Consider the following 26,184-nt stretch of genomic DNA (forward strand, 5'->3'; position numbering starts at 1 on the left):
ATGGTTACCTTTTTTGTGTTATTTTTTATAAATGGTTAAAACAATTAAAGATCTAAAATGTTATGTATTGTTAGAATAAAGCTATATATAACATCATGCATATTAACTTCGAAATCATTTTATTATCTTACTAGTTGACTTCTAATTTATTTAGCAATGTAACAGTTTTGGTAGTCAACAGATAGTCAACTGAAACATGGCCCTGAGTCCTGTGAAAACAGAGGAAGAATTTGTAAAACAATAACACATTGTTAAATGGCATGCCAGTTTATCAAATGCCCTAAGTTTATTACGGTCTGGTTTTAGGAAAAACCATCCCAGCCCTGAAGCAGCTCATTCTAATTATAAGCAAAAGAGCCTTTAAAGTCTCTAGGGCTGTTAGATTTTGTTCTTTCCATCAAAATATAAACGACTCATAGCTGTTGACCAGGAGAAAGATAGTAAAACCCTAACAGCTTTAGTTGTGAAAGCGATTTAACTGATTTGTGTGCTGGGACGCCTCATGGTGGCCTTGTTAAGAAACTGCGATAGTGAAACAGTGATTGCATACCTTGTAACTGACTGAATCCACTGAAATGTGTGTGGGCTAAACATTAGTGAGTTAAGACTCTACATGATATTTTCAGGTTTGGCATTTTTATGGCTCGTTTTCGAGAAATTAACCTCTGCTCTGCAGTTCAGGAGGAAGCCTGGTATTCCTTCAGAGCTCTGCTTCTGGGAATTCACTTAGGAGTGGCCATCCTCCAGCTCCTGACTTACATAGAATAAGAGCCAGGTAGTCCTGGCAGCTGCTAGCCTATTTTTCTCCTTTGTATATCAGTAAAAAGGTACCCTTTTCTTGAGATACTCTAGTTCCAGATGTTAGAAAATTGCCATCACAGACTGATTTTGTTAGAACAAGATACTTTACTGCCTTTTGTCAGGCAATTATCATAATAAACATATAGATCTATGCTCTCTGATGTGAGTGGCGTCCCCTAGGGTTGTACATAGCACAACTTACACAGCTGTTCCTGGAGACCCTGAAGGCAATTATATCTGAGGAGATCATGTATTCAGACATCAGGTATTAAAACATTACATCGAGAAAACTAGAGTTCTTAAATGTAAAATGTTATTTATGAAATCCTTATTTTTAAAATTATAAATAATTGAAATTAAGAGAATAGATAACAGAGACATTTCTTACCTCTGCCATGTATTAACCAAAGGCTCTGTATTTTCTTAAACATCTCTTGGCCCAACCAATTTAATATATTTTCAAAGTCTCTCTTTTTAGAGTTCTGATTGAAGATGAAAATTTTCTGACCTTTATAAAGGAGCTTTCCCTTATTAGATAGGTGCAGCAGGAGAATGCAGAATGACTTTAAGCATCCACTCTTATCTGTCATTAAACAGTTAATTGTCACACCATATAAGTACAATTGAATGAGATTTTTAACACACCAAAAATTGGCAACCTGTGATGAGGAAAGTATGATCTGTGACAACTTAAGAGACTGAAAGGAAAAATGAACTTTTTATAAATCTTAAGTGGCAGCTAAATGGAAATAAAAGCTTTTAATTTTTGTGCGAGAATGGTGGTAGCAGATCAAGCAGAAGGTTTCAGGATGCAGCTTGTCTGAGCTTAGGGTCATTGTTTGGGCAACTAGTGTTTGTAGAGGTTTAGTCCCCTACACATTTGGAAGGATAACAGTGCATAACTATCTTTGTGCTGGTCCATGGAATCACTTGAACTGCCTTTCTCATTCTTATAAGGAATGGCAATTGGGGGCTATTCAGTAGGAAATCCATTGCCCTATTTATAGTTTGGTTCTTCCCTGGTTGAGTTTGAGCCATACCCAGTAGGTAGTGATGGTACATTAAGTAGTTAAAACAACAGTTGTACTGGGCCTTTTATTCAGCTCAGTGACATGATTGAAAAATACAGGATTCAAAACAAAGATTTTGAAATGATGCTCTCTTACTAGTCCTCTACACAGTTTGTGAGAAAGGGCAGTAAAATGTTGCTGGTTTGTAAAAAGGAGACTGCTTGTTTACAGTAGCTCAAAGGTGCTAATTGTGTCTAGTAGGAATATTATACATGAAGCCTCAAGGTAATCCTTAAACTTTTACTTTTAGGACCCACTGGCCAGTGACCAGTTTTCTCACACTATATACCTAACCTCTCTACAGCTTTCCTGCAGGCTTCCTGGCTCAGGGCAGACTGATTAAATAATGTTAAGTTTATGTGTATCAGCAACCTTTTCTGTGCCCTCTGAAGATGAGCTCTACCCAAGACCTGGGAGCCACTGATCATCCATATTTTGATTCCTTAACTCTTTAGACTTTGCTGAGATGATATTTATTCTCTAGTTATTCCTACCCACAAATAAACTAGTTTTTGAATTTTATCACATTTGTAATTTTACTGTTGTCATAATTTTTGGAAATGTTAGTGTGAATAACTTAAGGACCATATGTTTAAAAGCCCTTTGTCAGAGCCCTAGTTATTTGCTTACCTTATTAACGAAATAAAACCTAGATTTTTGATTGCGTGATACACAGGGCTACATGATTAAATAAGTCATTATCAAGTACTTTTAGTGAAAAATCATTTTAGTTTATATGACTAAATCATTTATGTCATGTGAGATAATCTTTGCAAGAAACTCATGTTCTCTTTTGGATTTTTTTTTTACTTTTTTAGGTTATGAAAAAGGTTGGGATGTATGCGTTAACAACAAAAAAATATACCTCCATAAAAATTTACAGTAATCATAATGTTAACGTAAGAAAAAAATTAAGTGTCTTATTAATTTAAAATTTATGAATTAGATATTTGATCATGATATTTGGAAAACTGGTTGTCATGCTGGACCTTTCATTCAGCATACCTGCAAAGCTACCTTCATCACAAATGTGATATAGTTATTGTACCTGAAAGTAAGGTATGGTTCCTTTATCCTTGTAACTCTTGCTGTATTTTCAGAAGGAAAAGTAATTATATTGGTTTGCTGAGTAACTTCTTACCTACCTGTTTCTCTTATAGTTCTATTAACAGAACTGCTCTATTTATTTATTCTGACTTTGGAGTAATGAGTATTTTAGGTAAACTTCATAATGTTCAAGATAGTTTGAAAGACTAATCAATACTTATTTCTCTGCTTTAAAAGTGTATAAATGCTATTTAGGTAACAATTATCTAAACAAGCTGTTTTATATTATAATGAAATAGTACTAGAGAAGTATTTGCTCTGACAACATGTAATGAAACTCATTCTCACTTTTTTTTTTTTTGGTTAAAATTTATAGATTTAAATCTTAGCTGTAGTTAGGATGGTGGCATAAATTATAGTTATCTTGCAGAACTTTAAGAAAAGTTTGAAGGAATTTATGATGGTTCTAAAACATATCTTTAGTAAATTTATGGTGTTGGCAACCATTCACTAAATACCTGTTTAGTGAATGAAATTATTGAACTTTGTCTTATTTATGTAGGTGATGATTGTGCCTTATATGCTTGACAATACCTACTTCAGTACCTATCAAGTAAAGAGGCATTTAGGAGTTAGTTAAAGGATGAATGAAATGTAAGGCTGCATTTAGTTTCACAAGCTCTTCTGACATATAAAATTTTAAGATCTGATCAAATCTTTCTCAAATTATCATGAAATCTATCCCAGTTGGTTTTCTTTTCATTTTAAAAATGTATTTGTCCTACTCTTCATGAAATGAGTCAAATATGACATTAAATTTATAACCTGTATTTACTACCTATTGTATATCAGGCATTTTTACATGCACTTTCAAATATCTCATTCTAAAGATAATAATGAATTTTGCTGGTCAGTATAATTTATCCAACCTCCTCCACTTCTTTTTTTCTTCCCTTCTCTCCCACTCTCCTCCCCTCACAAATTTCGAAACTGAGGCTCTAAGAGGATGAGTAAGTTACTTCGCACAGAGGTCCCCAATTTTTTTGGCACCAGGGACCCAGTACTCCTCCTATGAGAATCTATGCCTGATGATCTGAGGTAGAGCTGAGGCGGTGATGCTAGCGCTGGAGAGGGGCTGCAAATACAGATGAAGCTTTACTCTCTTGCCTCTTGCTGTATGGCCCAGTTCCTAACAGGCCACGAACCGGTACCTGTCTGTGGCCTGGGAGTTTGGGACCCCTTACCTAGCATCACATAGGAGGGACCAGCATCTAATCTCAAAGCCAGTTCCCTTTGCAGGGAATCTTACACCTGGACTCTTAATATCTGGTTTCCGGAAGAATTGCACCCCTTACCCCCATTTGTTTGGCTTCTTTTTGTGATTTAAAACTGAGTTCTGGGCTTAGCCACACCTGGGAGGCAGCAAGGTTTAAAAGTATCATCAAGTGTCAGACAAGCCCCATTTGAATGTCATCTGTGCCACACACATCTTAGCTGTATGAGTTTGGGCCAGGCACTTAACCTCTTGGTAGTCCAGTTTTCTCATCTATAAAGAAGAAAAATAATAGTTATTTTTTAAAATCATTTTGGAAATCAAAAGCTAAAATCTATGTAAAGCAGTCAAATGCTTTGCACACTTAACAGCTGTGAATTTATACTCTTTTATATAAATTCTTTTGCCTCTGTTAAATATATTGAGTTTATCTATGTGTGTGTTCATTTGTCTATTTGTAAGCAACATATAGAATCTTATACTTATACTCGTGTATGAAAAAACAGGTTCAGAAAATAAGGGGTTATCTTAGGGGAAGGTGAAATCTTGATAATAGGTAATATTATACATTTAAGATAAATAAAAAAGAATTGTAACATTCATTCAACAAACATTTACTGAGCTCCTATGAGCTAGGCTCTTTTCTAGTCTCTGGGGTTATAACAATAATAATAATATGGTTAAAAAATGCTATCTGGATGTTAGGGTACCTTTTAGTTGGGGAAGAAAGACAATAAGTTGTATGCAATGTCAGATGGTAATATATTACAGGAAAAATAAAATGAAGGAGAGACAGAGTGCGGAGTCTTACTCTGTAAGGAATTGGGCAAGTCTCAGAGTAGTTCGTACAAAGATGGGGAGCGCGGTGCTGACTTTAGGAAGTCCTGTCCTCTTCCATGACCATCTTTAGAGTGCTCTGGCACTCTTGGAAACATTCCTTTTCAGTATGGAAGGTGGTACAGAAACTCGTACCTGATGGCAGGCTTTTGGGGAATCTGCTATTATGCTTTGAAAAGGATGCCTCGTACTCTGGATGGCTTTCTCTGTAGTTGGCAGAATTAGGGGCAAACCACGTGCATTCCTTGAAACTAAAGTGCTCACTCATACTTTTCTTAAGATTTTTCTTTGAAATTCGCTGATAGCAGTCAAGTGAGCTAGTAAGTATACCTTCCAGACTGAGAAGAAGAGCATCTTAACAAGTGTGCTGTTCTTAATTGCTTTAAAAAAAAAAATTGAATGGATGGAAGGGTACATTTAAGTTTTAAAATAATCTATAAAGAGTCAAGACAAGGAGAAGAGAAGCGTTGAGCTAATACTTTTCAAACATTTTTATGAGAGAATAAATTGTCCCTTCTCCCCCATTCTTACATTTATTTATAGATCTGTTCATTCAGCATATATTTATTGAGCATCTACTATGTTCTGGGTACTGTGAATGTTACCAAGAGGATAAGGGTGGGTAAAATGATATCCCTGCTCACAAGAAGTATATACAACAGGGAGAGGAAGTACAGAAATAACCTCCTTATGAGACATTAATGAGATAACACAAAGGGAAGAAGCTAGCACATGCCTGGGTATAGTAGATGCTCAACACCTGAGTGTTGATTTTTGGAGAAGGTGATTAGTCACTCAGGAGAGTAAAGACAATATGCTAAAAGGATAGATGAGGGAGCAGTAACATTTGGCTCCATTATTAGAGAAGTCTTCATGGAAACTTGAAATGGGTCTTGAAGATTGAATGGGGCTTGGGCATACCCTTTGAGCATGGGGAAATTAAGTTATTTGGTTTTGTATTTTTAGCAGGTGGTACAGAATATGCTGTCAAATATTTCTTGCATAAGTAAACAAGGGGAAAAGACGATCCTGGTAAAGGGCAGGCCAGAGAATGAGAATTCCACAGGCCTTTAGGAAAGGGTGAATGCAAGGGAAATATTGCTTCAGAGTAATAATGGATCAATCCTAAGGGCTCATAATTGCCAGGCCAGGCAGTGGAGGTTCATTGAAGCAGCCTTCGTACTCTGCACAGGTAACATTGAAGCAGGGGAATGGGTGGCAGGAGCATCAGGTGATGAGACTATTACAGCATCAGAGACTGGAAGTAATTAGGAACTCATCTAGGGTGGCCACGAATGGAGCCAAGTGATATTTGAGAGGCTGAATTGACAGCACACTAAACTACAACTGTAGCTCAGTGGAATGATTTTGAATGCTTCCTTTTGCTATAGGAAGAAACTCTTTTGAGAAAATGAAAGCATCAAATCTTATTAACTGAACAACTTTTCTAAGAGTTTAGCACTAAGTCATGCTCGCAAAAGCCCTTATAAACACCATGAAAGCAAAAGAATATTAAGTAAAGTTATATTAGTGTTTAGGTAATTTATAGCAGAGTTCAATTTTTATATACTGTAAATATATTTTTATAGTTCTTTTGGGCCCTTTTTATATTCTGTGTTATAAATACATACATACAGATCAGGAAAGGAGAGGGGAAATACAGAAATCACATATCAGTTACTTATTTAATGCTGCATTTTGAATCAATAATGTAGCCCAATGATAACACTTTGTTGATTTTTATGTGAAAATTCTTTGTGATTACCATTTTTTAAAAGTGGTTTCCAAGAAAACATTTCAGGGAAGTTCCCCTCCCCCGCCCTCCACATTTAAAGAAACATTTAGAATTGTAATGATATTTTAAGTTTTATTTAGAATAATACATTTTTGTTAGGAAAAGCATTCTTCAGACAAATCATATCAGCTTTTGCCTTCACATCTAGCATAAATGTATAAGACTCTAAGAAGAGATAATATAAAGATGTAATATATATGATTCTTTCTTTCAGGATCATAGACCTTATAAGTATAATTGTGTGTTAGGATTAAGTCCTGAAAGTTGATGAACCCTGACCAGATTCCATCCCTGGCTTGTGCACCACCAAAGTGTATAACCCGTGCAAGCCATTTTATTTCAACAGGCCTAAGTTTTCTCATCTATGAAATAGGGACTGGCCTGGAATGATCAGCAAGGTCCTTCCCAGGGTAACTCCTTGTGACCCTATGACTTGTTAAAGCTACATGGAGAAGAAACTCCAAAAACGGTGACTAATGTAGTATTTTAAAATTCACGTTATTTAGTATCCTTCATAAATTCCTGACTTGTATCTTTTTTCTTATAGGATACTGAAAGGCCTATGTTAATTTTGTTGCAGAACATTGCCTTTTTCTGAGCAGAGTGCAAGGCCCATAGATGATGCCCCCAGTAAATAATTGCTAGGTTTATTTCAGCTGTGAGAGACATTAGTGTGCTAAGGGATTGCTCTTGGACTTGATCTGATCCTCTGCTAATGTTAGAGAATCAGTCAAAACAACTCTTGTTATATTCCGAAGTAAACTCTTGAATGGATGATCTCAGAAACCATTATATTCAGTCAACAAACATGTTGAGGTACTGCCTCACAGGCATGATATTAACCCTGGGGAATATAAAGTTAATAAAAGTAGGTACCCCCAGTGCCAGCTTCCATAGTAGTAGAGAAAACAAGCATTATGGGCTTAGTACAAATAGATATTACTCCAACATTATAGTTGGAAAAGTGTGAAATCAAGTGACTATACTCTAAATCATCATTAAAATTAAAATTGTTTTTTCTAAATGACCAAATCAGTAAAAGCGTACGTGTACGTGAAAGTGTACGTGAAAATATTAAAAGGTAACAGGACTTACCCCAACTTCCCCTCCCCCAACTAAACCTTCTTTTTCTTGAAGTAAGATGATGAATTCTCATCTGGGTTTCTTCATATTTCCCTCGTTCAGGTCTGAAGAACAGGGACATTTTAGTTAGTCTCAACAACCATGATGAGAGGCAGGGAGATCTGCAATCTCTAAGGACACCGAAGTTCCAATTATTTAGGGATTTATAGATCAAAGCCATTTTTAGTCATTTTTGCTGAGATAGCAAAGACCTCATTTTAGCCACCCTTTAAATGGTGTACTTTATTTGACTTCATAAGGAAAAAATTCTTACTTCAGAAAGATTATTTTGGAGTAACAGTGACCCCAGGTTGGTAAGGATCTGCTAAATTTGCTGAGTTTGAATAGACTGGTCAGTCTGTTAAATAAGTTTGACTTATTTGATATTTAGACATCTTATCAAAATGAATGATGAAAATCCTCGCTGTGTTATACTGATGGATTTAACCGTTTTTATGAATTCTTCTGTATTTATAATAATTTCTTCTGTGTATCGAGCATTATGTATCAGATATGTGATAGATATTTTAAATCATTTTGTTTAATCTTTACAATTATACTGTGAGATAGACATTATTATTCCCCATTTTGCCTATGAAGACTACCTAGCTGCTTCTCTACATCGGGATTTGAATTCTGGTCCTTATGACTCTAGAGTCTGAGTTCAAGTCTCCACTTTCCCCCAGGCTTCCAAGTGCTTATGGCTAATTTCTAGGCCTATGCATTTTAATGCCAGACTAAAGGATAGACTGAGGTAGATGAGTGTTGTGCCTATAAGGGTAGCATGAATGGGGAGAGACTTTGGAATTTTAGAAGCTGCATTTTAGAAGCTGAGGTGAAGACAAGAGAATAATAGCCAGAAGGAGAATTGTTCCAGAGAGAATTGTTTCCTGGACCCCCCACAGATTCCAAAATCGAGAGTGCTCAAGTCCCTTATATAAAATAACAGAACAATGCATACAGTTGGCTCTTTGCATCCACAGATTCCCAGCTGTGGACCAAAAATGTTTTCAGTCCCCAGTTGGTTGAATTAGAGAATGTGACACCCAGAAATACAGAGAGCCAACTGTATATTTGTTGAAAAGATTTCTCATGTAAGTGGTGGATTCATGCAGTTCAAATTCCTGTTGTTCAAGAGTCATCTGTAATATAGTTGGCATACTTTTCTTGTGTTTGCCCCTTGGTTTAAGGTTTTAGATATTCCCAGCTCACAAAGGAATTTACAGATTTCCAGGAGCACTTCAGCACAAGAAAAGTGATGTAAAAAGGTCGAAATAATCTACACAACTTAGGTTCTTCTTTAAAGAATCTGGAAAAAGCTTGGAGACTGCTTGTTAACTTTTTCAAGAAGACATTGACTACTGCGATCACATCTCTGCTATAATGATAGAAGTCCTACAGAAAATTATTCATCAAAAAGCAGAAACTGAACCCAAAATACTATCCCACTCATATTTAAGAATGTGATGTTCATCTTTCGGAAATACAACATGCATCTCTAGATTAGAAAGAAGGTTAAAGTCCCAAGGAAGGGCATCTGAAACACTGCTGGGATGGATTGCTGTCATTGAAAGAGGCTCTCTTTTTGAATTCTCAGAGCATCTCTGGTTAAGTCTTTGAAATCATGGATCCAGCAAAGGATTATTGACTCAAATTCTCATGAATTTGAATGAGTAATAATTTATAATAGTCCTAAAAATTTCTAGACAAATACGTCCCCTTCCCTTATGCATTCCTATCTTAAACATAGGGCAAAAAATGTTACAAACTATTGTCCCCAGAGAAGATAAAAAGAGAAAACAGGCATTTCTGCAAAAATATAACATATAAATTTATGGTAGAAAAATAATGGGGCTTTATAGCAAGTAAGAGGTTTTGGAGCTTGTCCATAATCTTGTTAAGTTGATGTCAGAGGAACAAGCCATGTCCTTCCACAACAAGCCCTTGTCTCTACTGTCAGATCCAGTACTGTCCTGGTTGGGTCAGGGCCTGCTCAGCTCTGTTGCTCACATGCTTTGGTATTATATCACTCTTTGTTGCTATCCTGCCAAGTTTCTTCAAGATATGACTTTGCTTTTCATTTTAGAAAATTATTGGTTAATAGAATCCACTGCCTATTCAACTCTGATTCAGTAGACGTTTATTGAACAGATTGATGTGCTTATTATTATATAAAAAATTGTTCATTTCATGTTCATAATTTTGTGTATGTGTATTTATTTTTTGGATTAGATGCTGTTTTAGAGGCTGGTCTTGATCTAGACCATTTTGCTGAACAAACTTTCAGAGCCCTTCTCCCTGTTAGGGAGTATTACATGTAAATGCTGGATGTTTAACAGCTTTACAGGTATCTGGTAACTTTCCGCAGTTATTCTTTTAATTAACAGAACCAGCAGGGCTGTCCCACTGGGGCTACTGTGGTTGTGATTTTTCTGGTATTTCTTTTGAAGAGTTTGCTTTAGGAAGTATGTTTTAAGGTACAGACCAGTCTTAAGTAGTAATCCTACCAGGTCACCCATTTAAATTGCCAGAAAAGACTCAATTTATATAAAATAACCAGTGAAGATGTTGGAAAACTTTAAGGAACCAAGCATTTGGTTAGATTATGGAGCTTTCTCTTAAACATGGAAGTCAGAATCAGAGGAATGTTTGGTTTTCTTCGTGCTCCGCGTCTCAAAATTTTCTTCTAAAATTCCTGAATTGTAGATAAAAATAGTCATATTCTTATGAAGTCAGGGATCATAGACCAAATTGTGCTACCAGAAGCTCATATTTGTTGACATTTTTTCAATGCTTTATCTCAAAAACCTATTTGAATATTATGTTCTATCCCATAATATATACTTTAAAAAAAATTACAGTGAAATGCGTAGATCTTAAGTATGATGTTTGATGAGTGTTAATAAAAAGCATACACTGGTGTAATCCACACATCTATCAAGAATATGCCTACATGTTTTAACAGTAGTATTTGAAACTATTTTTATCAAGAAAATTGATATTTACTTAATTTTATGCCTTTACTTGTTATACCACTCTATGCATTCTCCAGGGATGGTGGCAGGGGCTATAGCATGATTATTCCATTTTGAGAGTTGTGGGTTTCATCAAGATAGCTTTGCAAAATGGCTAGACATGTCATTGGACTTTCTTTAGTTAAAGCCCAACATTAATTAGAGAAGTTGGTTAATGCCCACCATTCACCTAAACACCCCAAAATTTCTGCTGTTCTAATTGTGAATAGTTTATTAAGTTAAACAATAGATTTGTGATCAGGAAATCTAAGTTTTATTCACATGCATTGTTTTTCCTGATAATCTATTTTGTCGTAAGGCCTTATTCACATGTACGTGGTCTACCATTTAGTTCCCTTAACATCCTTTCCAGGATAACATTTGACACTTTCCTTTGCAGTCGTCACCCTCCAGGAATTCCACTGATGACGCACTCCCAGCTTTTTATTCCCATTTCTTGAATTCTTTCATGAACTTTGCCTGCAACTATAAGTGTTGTACCTCTGTTTTCCTCCAGATTCTTTCAGAGTAGATATTAAAGCTTCCTGTCAGTAGAGACCAAATTTTAGTTAGTATATCTAGTGCAATGCACAATACATTAAGCCCACTAGATTGATTTTAATTGTAGATATTGGTGTTAGGTAATATAGACGATACAGAGTTGGCTAAGGGATAGACCCTCTGCTCAATAGATGTTCAGTAGTATTAGGGGAGCCGACGATGGTAACTAATACTTGTTAAGAGCTTTTTATGTGCTAGTTACTATTCTAAGCTTATTTAATATATTATCTGATTTTATATTTACAGTAATCATTTGAGTTAATTAATAATATGCCTGTTTTATACATTCAGAAGCTGTGTGTTTTAGATTGGGTTCCCTAGAAACAGAGTCTGAGATGCAGATTCTTGTGCTGGTGATTTATTGAGGGAGGGATCAGAAAGAACCTGAGAAAGGAAGGAAGCAGGATAGGGGAGGGCACTGGCCCCTGGACCAGCAGTGTTAACATCACCTGTTAGAAATACATTTTCACAGGTCTCGCTCAGGAACCCTGAATCGGAAACTTGGGTGAGTTGGGCAGCAGCCTGTTGTTTAACTAATCTCTCAGGTGATTCCGATTGATATTAAAACTTGAGAAGCACTTAGGAAGAAACCAGGTAAAGATGTGGCTTTTGCTAAAAATCTAGCCTCAGTGGGATCCTTCAAGGAGTTTTAGAGCGTGAATGGTAACAAAGGGGGCCACTTTGATGATCAGGCATTGGGCGAGAGTGGGCGGCACTGCCTTGGAGGACTGAAAGGGAAAGATATAATTTCCAGGAATCTCTCAAAAGGTAGCTCTTGTGCAATTGTGAGTGTATAGCACTCCAGTTGGGCAGTGGGTATGCTGGCTTAAAGGGGATCTGGGTGGGACATCCCAGCATCCACTACACTGAGGTACAGGGAAGTTAGGTAACTAGCTCAGAGTCCCACAGCTGGTGGTTGGATTTGAACTATGGCAGTCTGGCTCCAGAGTCCATCTTCCTAACTATTAGCTATACTGTCTCCTGTGGTCAGAACACCAATAGCAATAACAACATGGGCATAAATGAACAAGAGACATTTTAGAGGAGAGAGCTGCTTCTGACTGAGGAAAACAGAAGCCTTCATGAAAGGGGTGTCATTTGATTATTATGCCTTGATGTAGGAGAAGATCTGGACATGTACAATTTATGTGAGAGGCTTTCTAGGTAGAAGGAATAGCCCGAGAAAAGGCACAATGGCATTCAAGTGTGGATTTGTATATAGAAAGCTAGTTTATTCTGTTTGGCTAAGATTAGGCTTATTAAAGAGTTTCTGGGAGAAAAGTCATTCAACACTCCTTAAAATAAAGTAAGCTAGGTCATGGATATCCTTAGATGCCAAACAAGTGAAGATTTTTAGTCTGGGAAGAGATGTAGTCAGAACTGTACTGTAGATTAATATGACAACAGATGTGTAGGGTGAATTTTAGGAGGAAAAACTGGGGATAAGCAGAAGGGAGACAAGTCTGGAAGCAATCAGTGTACATGATAAACTAAGACCTGCTCTTGTCTGTGGCAGTTAAATTGGATGAGAAGAAATGGATAGAAAAGATACTACAGATGAAGCAGTACAGGGAGTTGGGGGAATACAGGTGAGCAAGCCATTGTAGAAGCTACCTGCCTAAGAGAGTGCTGGTCCTTTAGCACATGGACGGAGCTTCAGTGGTGGAGTGTGTTGCCTAAGAGAGTGCTGGTCCTTTCGCACATGGATGGAGCTTCAGTGGTGGAGTGTGTTTGAGAGTGTTCATAAAAAGTGCAGTTCAGGTTGGGAGCACAGGTTCCGGAGTGTGGAATTTGGTAAAGGGCATGCCATGTGGAGATGTCAAGCAAGTAGCTAGAAATGCTGAACTCAGGCTCAGAGATGGATATGTAGATTTTATAAGATTTTATTGTAGAGGCAATTATTGAAAGCCACAAGATCTGATAATAAAATTGCCAAGGATGGCAATAATAAGAGAGAGTCAGTATTAGGAATAAAATTCTTGGTCTTTTAATTTCTTATTCAGTTTTTTTAATACATTGACACACCTGGCTTCCAAATGAATAACGAAGTTACATTTTGCATATTAAATTGAGAGAAAGTTAAATCTCTTACTGCTTTCTGATTCAGGATAGGGAATATAATTGGAAAAACGAAAAGAAAATCCTCAAAAATCTTCTCAGTCAAAAGTAAATGTGTTTTTTCAGCAATTTCTAGATAGTATCTTTTTATCTTCTGTCTTATTTTTTTTCCAAAAGAGGTAATTAAATAGTCCAGCTTAAAAATCTTTCTCTCTTGCTGTAGCTTAGATTTATAAATAAAAGAAAAGGCAAAAATGTCAGCCAAGATACTAAGTCAACTAGGAAATTAGGTAAGATTTCTTTCTGATAATTCGCAAAACTCAGATTTAGTTGTTTTTCCAGTTCTTTCTGTTTAGATATGTATAGTCAGTTACTTCAGAAAGAGATGTTATTAATACTTTGATTAATGGAACTATAGAAGGTCATTATATGCTATAGCTCATTTTCTTTATTCTGAGTCGAACTGTTTGTGATATCAGAAAACACTTCCACTTGGTGTCACTGCTTATTATCTAAAGAATGATTTCATAGGCCAGAAGTTTCTGGAATTTATATTTGGCCAAGGAGTGAAAATGAATTTATGCTGGAACAAACTAGGTGGGCATTCTGTTCTTCAAAAGGCAATACAGGGAATAGTGAAATAGCCCTGGCCTCCAAACCACGAGATGCTGATACCATTCTCCTAGTCATGACGATCAAAATGTCTCCCAGGGACAAAATCACCTCTGATTGAGAACCACTCTACTAACTACCTGAGTGGATCAAGCAAGAATGTGAAAGTCTGCATAGTCTGTATCTTAGGTGTGGTAACTTGTGGAATAAATGAAATTTTGCCATTTTAGAAACCAATTCCCTGAACACTATACTTGGGACAGTTTGTCCTGGTTATGTGGAACCCATTCTAAATCAAAGTACAATTTAACACAACCACTTAACCAAGGGAGAAATTTGTCAATATCTAGCAAAAGTTGAGAAATATTGTAATTCTCCATCTAGTTATACCCTAGAGAAACTGTCAAGCATCTGGACAAGGGCACACATACAAGGGCATTCATAGCAGAATTGATTTGTAATGGGGAAAACTGGAAATGTATCATTGGCCACCAGTAGAGAAACGGTTGCATTATGGTGTATTCATCATGATGGAAGGAATGTGAACCAGTGCAAATGAATGAAGTGAATTAGTATGGATTAATATCAAAAACAGTGTTGACAGACAAAAACCAAATCACAGAGTAGTTTTTACTTTATATCTTCCATGTTTTAGAAAACATCCAAAACAACGGTATGCATTGTTTAGCTCAAATTTATGACAATGTCTACCACTGAGGACGAAGAGATGAAGATGAATGGGACCACGGAGAAAAAAAATGGGAGGATGTCAATTTTATTTACATTGTGTTTCAATTTTAAAAAAAAAAATCTGAAATATATGCAATTGACCCTTGAACAACACTTGGGTTATGGGTGCTAACCCCCATCTCCTCTGCAGTCAAAAATTTGCATATAACTTTTGACTCCCTTAAAACTCACTGCTAATATAGCCTACTTATCTTACCAATAAGATAAAACAATTGATTAACATATATTTTGTATGTTTCATGTATTATACACCATATTCTTACAATAAAGTAAGCTAGAGAAAAGAAAATAATTTTAAGAAAATATTAAGAGAAAATACATTCACAGTATTTATTGAAGAAACTGACCTGTAAGCGAACCCGTACATTTAAGTCCCTGGTGTTCAAGGGTCAGCTGTACTACAAAATGTTAAATTTTGGTGGTGGGTTCACACATAGTTGTTATTTATCATTGTTTTCTTTTTTTTGTTAATTTTTTCAAATGAAATATAAAGGAAATACTTTAATGCTTGACAGTATATATTGATATTTGTGAGTGCGTTTTGGGCATATTGAATTGTCCCTTTTCTTGAAATATTTTTTAGCTATAGATTTAATTCTCAGTGATGTGTTTAAAGAAGTGATTGTGCTGTGTGCTATTTCCTAGTCACATTTCCATGCACCAAGCAATGGTTTCATGATTCATTCTTGCACAAACATGTGTAGATCTTGATTCTCACACGTTGAAATAAACGCAGCTGTGTTTATTTCAATGAGATTACATTCAAATAAACACACATATGATCCCTTATGAGTGTGAACCTGTAAAACACTTGTTGATTTGGTTCTGAAAATGTGTGTTCAAATAAACACACTTGTTTTAAGGGAAGTTTCGCTTTTCTTAGATGTTCATGCCTTGAACATGTGTTTTGTAGTAGGCAGATGTGGACATGAGTATCCTAAAAGAATAATGGTTCTTTAGAGTCTGTCGTTGCTTTAGACAAATGCAGGGTTTATTTAATGGGCTATGTTTTAATGTTTGTAGTTGTCCCGTATAATTAATTAAGAATCTTCGAATATCACATTTCATATAATTCCTTTATTTTTTTCAGGAATAGAATTTTTAACAAATTAAATAATATGTAAAATATATACGTGAGTATACTTTTGACAAATATTAATGATAAATTAAAAAGTAGAGGAGCTTTTTTAATTTCGGAAACTGCTTCTTGTTTAACTAGATTTATAAATCTGTGTTTATACATTTCAGATTTTAGAATGAAAATAAGAGAAAAGTTCTAAGCCAGAAAGAATACTATTCACATTTATATTTCTACTGAAAGGACTGTGGGTGACCCAAAAAGGAATGGGTTACCATTTCTACAAAATATTTTAATCAAATAGAATATAACTTCCAAAGTACCAATATTTGAGGTTTTCTTTTCTTATCAAATGAACCACAAGACCATAGCAGCCAAAGGTCTTTTTTTCCCTTCAAAATATGGGGGACATTTTTATGCGTGGTATTTTGCAAATATTTAGGACTTAGACTGACATCTGTTTTTGACCTGAAAACCTGAAAGTTATCTTACCATCCACCTAAGGTTCTTTGGTTTAGAAGTCCTGTCAACTCCACAGCCTTGGGCTCTGCAGCTCTTCTCCTTGCTTGTGTGGAAGGAACTTTACACAACAGTGTGTGTTGAGGGTGGGTGGTGAGTGAGTGTGGGAGGGAAGGAGTGGCAGGTTGTTAATGGAGGGACATCCTTTGCCCAGTTAGTACCTGAGTTTGGCCTCAGGGGCCCTCCGCTGCCTCTTTCCGCTGCCTCTTTCTCAAGACCCGTGTAGCTTACTCACCGCCTCCTGAAGCTCGGTATGGCTTTTTAGCTCCATTTCTGAGGAACAGACACAAGGCACTACCCTCCACTTGGTGCCACAGTGGATATATAGGCATATCACCAGAAATCTGTTTCTTGTATTAAACCCATTTTCTGGTCATTCATTGCTGTATTTGGCCTTTTAGGAATATTTATCTGGGCATTTCAAAGTTTAAATATTATGTACATAAATTTCTTAAGTATAAACTATTATACAGAAGATAAAGTTTAGAAAATTACTGTTTCTATTTCACAGGTAATGCATGAATACATTTTTCTTTGTCCAAGACCAATATATTTCAGGATAAATACAATCCTGTTTTATTTTTCCTAGTATTTACTGATTTTTGAAGTTAATTTAAAATAAATAGTATTTTAATTATTTGCTGGCTTACATGTTTAGAGCCTGCCTTTTTCTTTGTAGAAAAGGAAGCTTAATAAAAACGAGAGTCCTTCCTCTGTTTTGTTTGCTCCATATATACAGTGCATATAACAAAGCCTGGCATATATTAAACACTAAATAAATATTTGTGAATGAATGTTGAATGAATAAAAGAAATTTCTTTTCGATTCTGTTCCCAATCTTAGTGTTTTGCTTCCTGTTCCACAAACTCCCCAGATTAGCTACGTTATCAGTTAGATGTGTCTTTGTTAGAACTCTTTCAGTGCATTTACTTACATATATATTTTTTCATTGAAAAAGCAGAGCATAGTCACTATTTTTCTATACCTTTACCAGACTTGATATTATCAAACTTTCAATTTTTTCCAGTCTGATTTATGAAAATCATCTTGTTTTAATTTAAATTTTCCATGAAACAGAGCATACTTTCATTTGTTTGTTAGCCAATTTTTTTTTTTTTTAATTACCTGCTTATACATTTCTCCCTTGGCTCCAGGACCCCTGAGAATACCAAAATCCTTGGATGCCCAAGTCTCTTATATAAAATGGCATAGTATTTACATATCACCTATGCATATCCTCCCTGTAGTTAAATAATTTCTAGGTTACTTATAATACCTGATATAATGTAAATGCTATGTAAATAGTTGTTACACTATTGTTTAGGGATAAATAACAAAAAAAAATCTGTACATGTTCAGTACAGAAACAGCCATCATAGGCCTAACTACACAGTACACATCAGCGACAATGTAACATTAAAAAAAATATTTTTGAGCTGTGCTTGGTTGAACTCCTGGATGTCATTGATGTGGAACCCATGGATACAGAACATGGAGTGTATATCCTTTGCCCGTTTTGCTATTAGGCTTTCCTCTTTTTCTTGGTATTGATTTTGAATGAGCTTTACATATATAGTCCATATATTCCTTTGTCTAACATGTATTAATATATACAGTAAATCTCACAGTTTATTTTTAACTTTGTTAATAGTGTCATTTCTCATGGGGATATTGTCTGTTTTTATTAATCTTTTTCTTCTTGTCTTTTCGTTTTGTACTTTAAGGCCTTTCTTACCCCATTGTCATTGGTATACTCCCTTGTATATTCTCTTATACGTGTATCTGTTTGATTCTCATGTTTAAATCTTAAAAAAACAAAACAAAACAAAACAAAAAACTATCTGCAATTCATTGTTAATGTCATGGGGTAGAGATGAATATTTTTACCCTCTCCCATTCCTTCATACCCACCCCCCACCCCACCCCACACGAAGGGGCAGCCTGTTCCAGCCCATCTGTGGATTAGTGTGTGTTTTTTTTAATCGGAAATGCTTTTATAATGTACAAATATTTTGGGTTGGTTTTTGAATTTACATATTGCATTTTATTGATGTATTTTTTCCAGTTTCTGTGGAAATAATGGATCGAATTATATAGCTTTATAATACCTCTCTTACTAGTTTTACTAGTTTGTCATTTGATTCTCTTAAATATTTTCTTCTGGAAAATCAAATCATATATAACTAATGATAGTTCTGTTACCTTGTCCAGTCTTTTAACTTTTCTATTTTTCTTCTTTTGTTCTGATGTAGTATTGATTATACTCCTAGTGATAGTGTATATATTTTTACATGTTTTAATGCATCTAATATTCATTTTACTACTAATCCTCTTTATCAGGTTAAGGAAACTCTCCTATCCTTAGCTAAGAAATTTGATCCATGAATGTGTAGTAAACTAGTTTGTTGAATTGATGGTGTCATTTTCTTTTACCCTGTCAATATAGTGAATTGCGTTGATAAGGATGAGTTTCTGAGATAAACTTTACTTGATGTTACTTTTTTTCATACTGTTTTATTTTTTAAAAAGTTTTACTCAAGAATTTTACATCTATGCTGAAGTGTGAATTGTCAATAATTTTTTTTCTTTGCTATTTTTACCTGGCTCTAGCATGGGGTTAAGTTGAGCCTTAGCTTATGTAGTTCCTCATACCTTTCTATGCTTTTGAATAGTTTGCTTCAAGTAAAAATTATTTATTCTGAATGTTTATTAGAACTCTTATAAAACTGCCTCAGTTTTATAGTGCCTGTTTTGAGGATGTAGGTCTTTGGCATCTGCTTTAATTTTCTTTTTTTTTTGTTTTTAACTTTGGTTATTGTGTTGTTTAGTTTTCTGCTTGCTTTGGTAAGTTTTGATAATTTATATTTTGTTAGGAAGCTGCACATTTCACATATTCTCATATGTTTATTAAATTATTTTATCCTAACTAATTCTTTTTTTTCTTTTTAGTGCTTGTTTTGAAATAATTCATTTATTTTCAAACTTTTATTCTCCAAAATGTCATTTGTTGCACTTTTCCTGTTAGTGCCATTTTGATGACGTCTCACATGCTTCTTATATAGTAGGTCATTGCCAGTTTGAATTATTTAAAAATTGCACTTTGATTTACTTTTTAGCCAATACGTTACTTAGAAATTAAGTTAAAATTCTTTTGGGGCTATCATTTTATTTTTGATTATTTATGTTACTGTATTTAGGTGAATGTGGCCTGAAGAATAGTAATATTTAGGAATGTGTAAATAGTTCCTTTGTAGACTGCTGTGTGATCAATCTCAGTATTTCACATATGTTTGAAAAGAATGTGATTTCTTTTAATATGGAGTCTAGAATGTACATATTTACATCTGCTAGGTTAACATTATATGTTTTTTGAAATGTGTTATTCCTATCCTTCATCATATTATTTATCTTGCTTTAATTTTCCTGTTATTTTCTGAGAGAGGTGTTTTAGAGTTTACTAGTGTGGTTGTGATGGTTAGTTTCTGTTTTTTGAATTTTTTTGTTTATGTATTTCCAAACTTCTTGTTAAATGTATAAGAATCAGTGATTATTATTCACTCTAGGAAGATTATTTTTTTTGACAACTTAAATATTTCTTTATCCCTTTTAATGATTTTCTCTTTGATTTCTTTTTTGTCTTTTTGTCACTATTGCTATGCATACTTTCTCTTTCCATTTGCCTGTTGTATAGTTTCACATCCATGAATTTTGTTTATTTATTTATTTTTATTTTAATTTTTAAATTAAAATACCGCACCTGGTCTTCCTAGGTGGTCTCCCATCCAGGTACTAACCAGGCCCAACCCTGCTTAGCTTCCGAGATCAGATGGGAGCGGGTGTGTTCAGGATGGTATGGCCGTAGACCACATTCATGAATTTCAAACCTTTGTATGTCATTTTGTTTTAGGTGTGTCTTTTATGGGTATGAATGTAACTAGATTTTACATTTTATTTATTTAAATTTAGCCTGAACGTATCTCTGAATAGGTGCATTTATTTATTGTGACTTAAAACTATTTTTTTTTCCTGTTACCCTCTTTTTATTTCTACTTTCTAGACTTTTGTTGGGCATTTACTTTTTCTGAAAGGGTAATGTACTTCCTTTGTGAAGAAATAATTTAGCAACATAATATGAAGGATAAATAAAGGTTACAGGAAATTATATCATGTTAGACTAAGAGACTGAAGATAGATATTACCCAGAAAGTATACTACCTTCTTAAGATGGTATAGTTATTCTGGAACCGAATCACTGTGTGCTGGTGACCACTTCTAAAACTCCGCATCTCCTGAATTTTGTGGAACTGATGGTCCTTTCTTTACTTCTCAAAAATTCCTAGTGAAAGGATTTGTGACAATCATATATTTTTAAAAATAAGAGCAAAACCTAAAATGTACTTAATTCATTGTCTTGAGACAATTGGTACCTATCTAAGGGCTAATTTACCGGGATTGTTATTCTTCAGAGAAGACAAAAAATGCCTGAAATGGATTGGTGATTGTTATGTGTTAAAAGTAATTGCATGTTTGTATTTATATCTAAATATTTTATAATTACAAGTAAACTCTCAATGTGTTACCTCCTTTCTTCTCAGCCTTCTCTCATTATTAGTACATTTACAAATTCTCTTTTAAAAAGGTTAAAATTACCATCCATATGGTATAATTATTTCAGTGTTTAATATATAAATATAAACAGGCTGATTTTAGAAAGTAACATTTAAATTATCAACCATTCAAATAAAAGATTATTATAGCTATTGAAGTATGACTAGGAAAGACCAATCTTTTTCTGAAAATATACCGATTTACCTCTGCTATATTAAGAGGCCCATTTTAAATAATATAAAACAACACCAAACAAATTCCATTAAGTGATGTCATGAGCCACCCTATTTGTTAATTTTCACTTCAAAAGAAGTCAGTACCTTTACTACTAGTGTACCAACACATTTGTTTTCTGGGTTATTTAAAAATTTTAAGTAAATTTGCAATTCATATACTAACTCTTAATGTTATCCCATTAAGTATAAACAGTAATAATCCAGTAAAAACAATGAAAATACTATATTCAATCTTATGCCTTTATCAGTAGAATAAGATCATGTTCACAATAATTATCCTACATTAATGCAACTATTTTCAACTTTTCACAATTACGATCCTTTAATATGTACATAGATTAAGTCAAAATAACAAAAGAATCAAATAAGTTATGTTTATGAAGATTAAAAATATTGAAGGTTTAATGAAATCATCTGGTATCTCATTGAGTTATAAACTCAAATTTTCTTGAGGTACAAAAATAAAATATTTGTGAAAATATGTAGGCTTTAAAGATGAAACCTAGATTAAACATAATTACAGTGTTTTTAAGTGTTTTCAGTAGATTTTAGAAGACATACACAGTTTTGTTTTTTGGAGACAGTCCTAATATAAAATCTTTCTCATTGTCTTCATAAGTACACTAACATTTTTCAGACTATGTGTCTCCATTTTGGGCTTGGAAAATATACATGGGCAATAAAAATAATTGAATGATTATCATTTATTGAACACTCACTATTATAAGGCAGTATGGTTTCAAGGGTTATATCACATATTCTTCCCTAAAACTAGTGGCAAGTATTATAAAAATCCTCATTTTATAAATGAGAAAATTGAGATCCAGAAAGGTTAGTAACTTAGCCATGATAACACAGCTATTAGAGGACTCCAGAATTAAAACCAGCATTCTCTTACTTCAAGATAGCATTGTGTTAAGTTATATTTAGGTACAAGTTATTTTACTTTCCTTTGCAATCTAGCAGCTTCGCATTGATCTTTAAAGAAATGTGATTTCAAGTACATATATATTTTTAATTATTAAAGTTTAGGGTGCTTTTGGAAATTATGAAAGATAAAGGATTATGTCATATATTTTGGTACTTCTAACATCTAGCACAGTGTCATACATAATAATCACTCAGTTATTTACTGAAATGAAATAAAGGAAGTTCCTCATTGGGAGGTTAATGAATAAAAATGGGTAAAAGGCGTGTAACAATATTTAAAAATCCAGCTTTCACTTCACCATTATCAATGTGATTTAGAGATGAAACCGAATGCTGAATAATATCTCTTGACCCCTTATTCTGTGCCGTACTTCCACGTTAAAAAAATGCAGATTTATTTTTCAGAAGAAATGACTCAAGGCTGTAGAGGGCAGTGTAAGCCAACTCAAGCAGACTTTCTGGGTTAGTGAGGTGCTACAATAGTTGCTATTGTCCAAATGTCCAGTTATATTTTGAAACTGCAAGTGTCTGACCACTGACATTAGAATGGTCTCAGACTTAAAACTAGAAGGATAAGTGAAAGGTGTATTAGAACCAAAGGATTACTTAAACCCACAGAGAAGCTGGCAATTAAATAAATACTTTCTACCATTCTAAATTTTCTTTCTAATGGCAAAACCAAGACTTTTCCTGGATAATCTAAGCCTAAAAACATTTATGTCTCAATGAACTTGATGATAAAGTTTCTTGTAAAGAATTTTTTCTCCTCTTTAGTTGTTTAATTATGTAATTTCAATTAAAAATAATAAAATTCTCAGTTGTCCTCCCCTTTTCCTCTCCCCTTCCTCACCACTTTATGAAGGCATAGACTATTTAGTTGTATATTGAATTATGAGCCATACTAAATGTAGTAACTATTTTAATAATATCAGTTTAGGTTTATTTGACATTCTCTCATTCTGTTGCCAGTATTCATGGACAGTTTGATTACTCCGGATTTGCTTGATTATGTCACCTTTTGGGCAAATAGATGTTTTAGGACTGCATTTTTCAGTGAGTGGCATAGGTTTTCATTTAGGAAAATAAATCTACTAGCTCACAACTCTTTTAGTTTCTGGCAAAATTGCTCTCAGTGTTTCCCACACTGACCATCTGATGGAAATGGATACCTGTAGTCCGAAGAAGTAGGGTATAGGATTTATACTAGTTTTATAATACTGATTTTCATTGAAACACCACATCATTCACCCAGTTCTTTTAGGTTTTTGGTTTTGGCTTTGGATAAATGCAATTTCCGTGGCTGAAAATGTCAAAAGTAAAAATCATATCTTTAATAATCGCTGACTCAGTACTGGTTATTGTACTAATTCCACTTAGTAATTTTGTCTAGTTTAAATCATTTTAATAGGCATGCAGTCCTTGAGTAACAGTCCTTGAGTATCTCCAAAGTTTTAATAAAACAGAAAAAGCAAGTTTTCTAGATGTAGACAAATGAAGCATGTATGTATGGCAGAAATTATAGGAGTATTGACTTCAAGCCTTTTATTCATATTTGACAATTTAAAATGTGGAGAAAACCAAGGAATATGTAGTTCAGAAAACCTAACTTTATATTTTTAGATCCCACCTATATTCTCATTTGATTTTCATAACAACATATTGGTAGAGTCAGGGTTGTCATTGTTATCTTTGCAGATGTGGGAAAACTAAGTCTCAGGTCATACATGGCATATGCTGAGGTTGAGGTGGCTGGTAAATCATAACGCTGCAACTGGATTCCAGTCCTGCCTGCAGAGTTGCTTAGAATTAAATGGCTATTTTATGATTTTGTTGGCACAAACATAAGTGATTTCTTCAACATATTAAGAATCAAAACACTACCTATATTTTGTTGAATGAATGACCTTTTAAAAATCAGAGATTGTGTTATCTAGAGATTCTCAATAACAGTTTATAATTTCAATTTATTGACCTCACCAATTCACTAACTTTGAGGCAGTTTCTAGTTTTCAGTTTTGCTTTAGAGGTCTTTTTTTTTGGTCTGATCTCAAGTATAGTTAAGGTTGTTTGTATATTTCATGTCTACGAAGGCCAAAATTTATGGAGAGTTATAGAACAAAGATATGTTAACAGGACAAAATTGTAAGCTGGATAAATTTGTGATGCAAATTTACTTCTGACATTGTCTTCTTTAAGTACAAGTCAACATTCCAAGGATTGATTTCTCTATATGGTTAGTTATTTTGTACCTTGTGAATTTTGGTTTGGCATTAGGGTCTTGGGCTTTGGCAAGAAGGGACTGACCAAAATTTTTCTTGTGACTTTTTTCCCTCCCAAAACTTTTTATAAACACTAAATCACAAGAATAAATTTATTTTTTACTACATCTCTGAAAGGCACATGAAATTTTTTTTTTTTGCCTTAAATCCCATTAATTAAAATACTAAAAAGGATCCCTAACACCTGTTTCTAAAGGGATTTTAGAGAGTGTGGTACTGTTGGTGTTTGTGTGCAGCACACTGATTCACCAAGCAAGGAAGTAGTTGCACATTTTGATTTAAAATTTATCAAAACCACATTTACAAAGAGAAAAATTATTAGGAATAGAAGGAAAGATTGGAAGATAAAGGTGTTCTGCTTCTGTCTTCATAGAAAAGGAATTGGAGGCTTACTTTAAATTTTTGTGACTTTGGGCAGGTTACTTAAGTGCTCTCAATCTCACTTTCTTCATCTTTAATGTAAGGTAATAATAGTACCTGCTTCACTGACTATTGAAAGTAATAAAATGAAATAGGTAAATGGCTTCTGCGCTTCTTGGCACATGGTATTTTTTAAATAATTGATAGTAATATCAGTAGCACTTGTTGCTTTAATAATCTTATATAAAAATTAATTTATACCTAAAGCTTAGTGGTAGCAAAAGGAGTGGACAGGAAAGATCAAATAAGTGAAGAGTAAGTAACTAGACTCCATAAAGGCTTAGCAACTGGCGTGGAGTGAGTGTTGAAGTTAAGGGGCTACCAAGGTAAGGTGACTGATGGTTCAAGGATAGGGATCTATTAAAGGGATGGTGTTCTTCCTTACTCCAAGAAAGTAGTGTTTTCAAAGAAATATCAGTGAGACAAAGTAGTGGGTAAAAAAAACTCAGGATAACTTTTGGTTTTATTTGACACACTTGTTTTAATAAATTGGTGTTTAACATTTTTAAATGTTTTTAGGTAACGTGTATTTTGGGGAGTGAGGTTCTCCTGTCTAAGTAATTAAAGTTTTCAGTACTAATTTATTTGGCTAGTGATGATATCCCTAAACAAATGGCAAAATTCCTGCCATTGCTTCATTTAAAAGAACCAGCTCTTCCTTAAGATAAACAGTATCTAGAACCATGGCCAGGTACATTCTCTTCACTGCAAGAGGGAGATAGGGGGAGTAGTCAGGAAGCATGTAGGTGGGAAGGGTTTCCTGTTTCCAGGCAACAGTGAGGAGCTACAGAGGGAAAGCAACTTGAATATAAATTCATTCAGGAGAGGACATTTTACCACACTGCCTTCTAGCCGGTGGGGACACAGACTTGATTCTGGAAGAGAGGGTGGAGTTTAAACTTCATTTATCAGTGGGTAAAGTTATTGTAAACCTCTCTCTCATCAGGTTTTGTGTATACAAAAAAAAATGTGTATATATATCACGTGATATGTGATGTGTATACATATATATATATATATGTGTATATATATATATATATATCATGTCTTAGTGACCAGGTTAGAATTTTACAATATTTTGAAAACAGCAGCACCTGCCTGTTGCCCCCTTCTCATTTTCCAGGAGCACGGGGCTTTCCGTGGCTTCATTTTCTCGTCTGTCTGCTTAGAGAAG

At 34.5% G+C, this 26,184-nt stretch overlaps 1 protein-coding gene and 1 non-coding gene across 2 annotated transcripts in view; one reads left to right on the forward strand and one right to left on the reverse strand.

The window, feature by feature from the left end:
• Positions 1-26,184, forward strand: part of BBX (BBX, HMG-box containing) — a 244,900-nt gene that overhangs the window by 18,391 nt on the left and 200,325 nt on the right.
• LOC112485252 lies at positions 20,283-20,401 on the reverse strand. The gene has a single exon (XR_003048386.1). It is a non-coding gene; the product is annotated as a 5S ribosomal RNA (ribosomal RNA).

Source organism: Pteropus alecto, unplaced genomic scaffold (assembly GCF_000325575.1).
Source record: "Pteropus alecto unplaced genomic scaffold, ASM32557v1 scaffold270, whole genome shotgun sequence".
NCBI classification, from domain to species: Eukaryota; Metazoa; Chordata; class Mammalia; order Chiroptera; family Pteropodidae; genus Pteropus; species Pteropus alecto.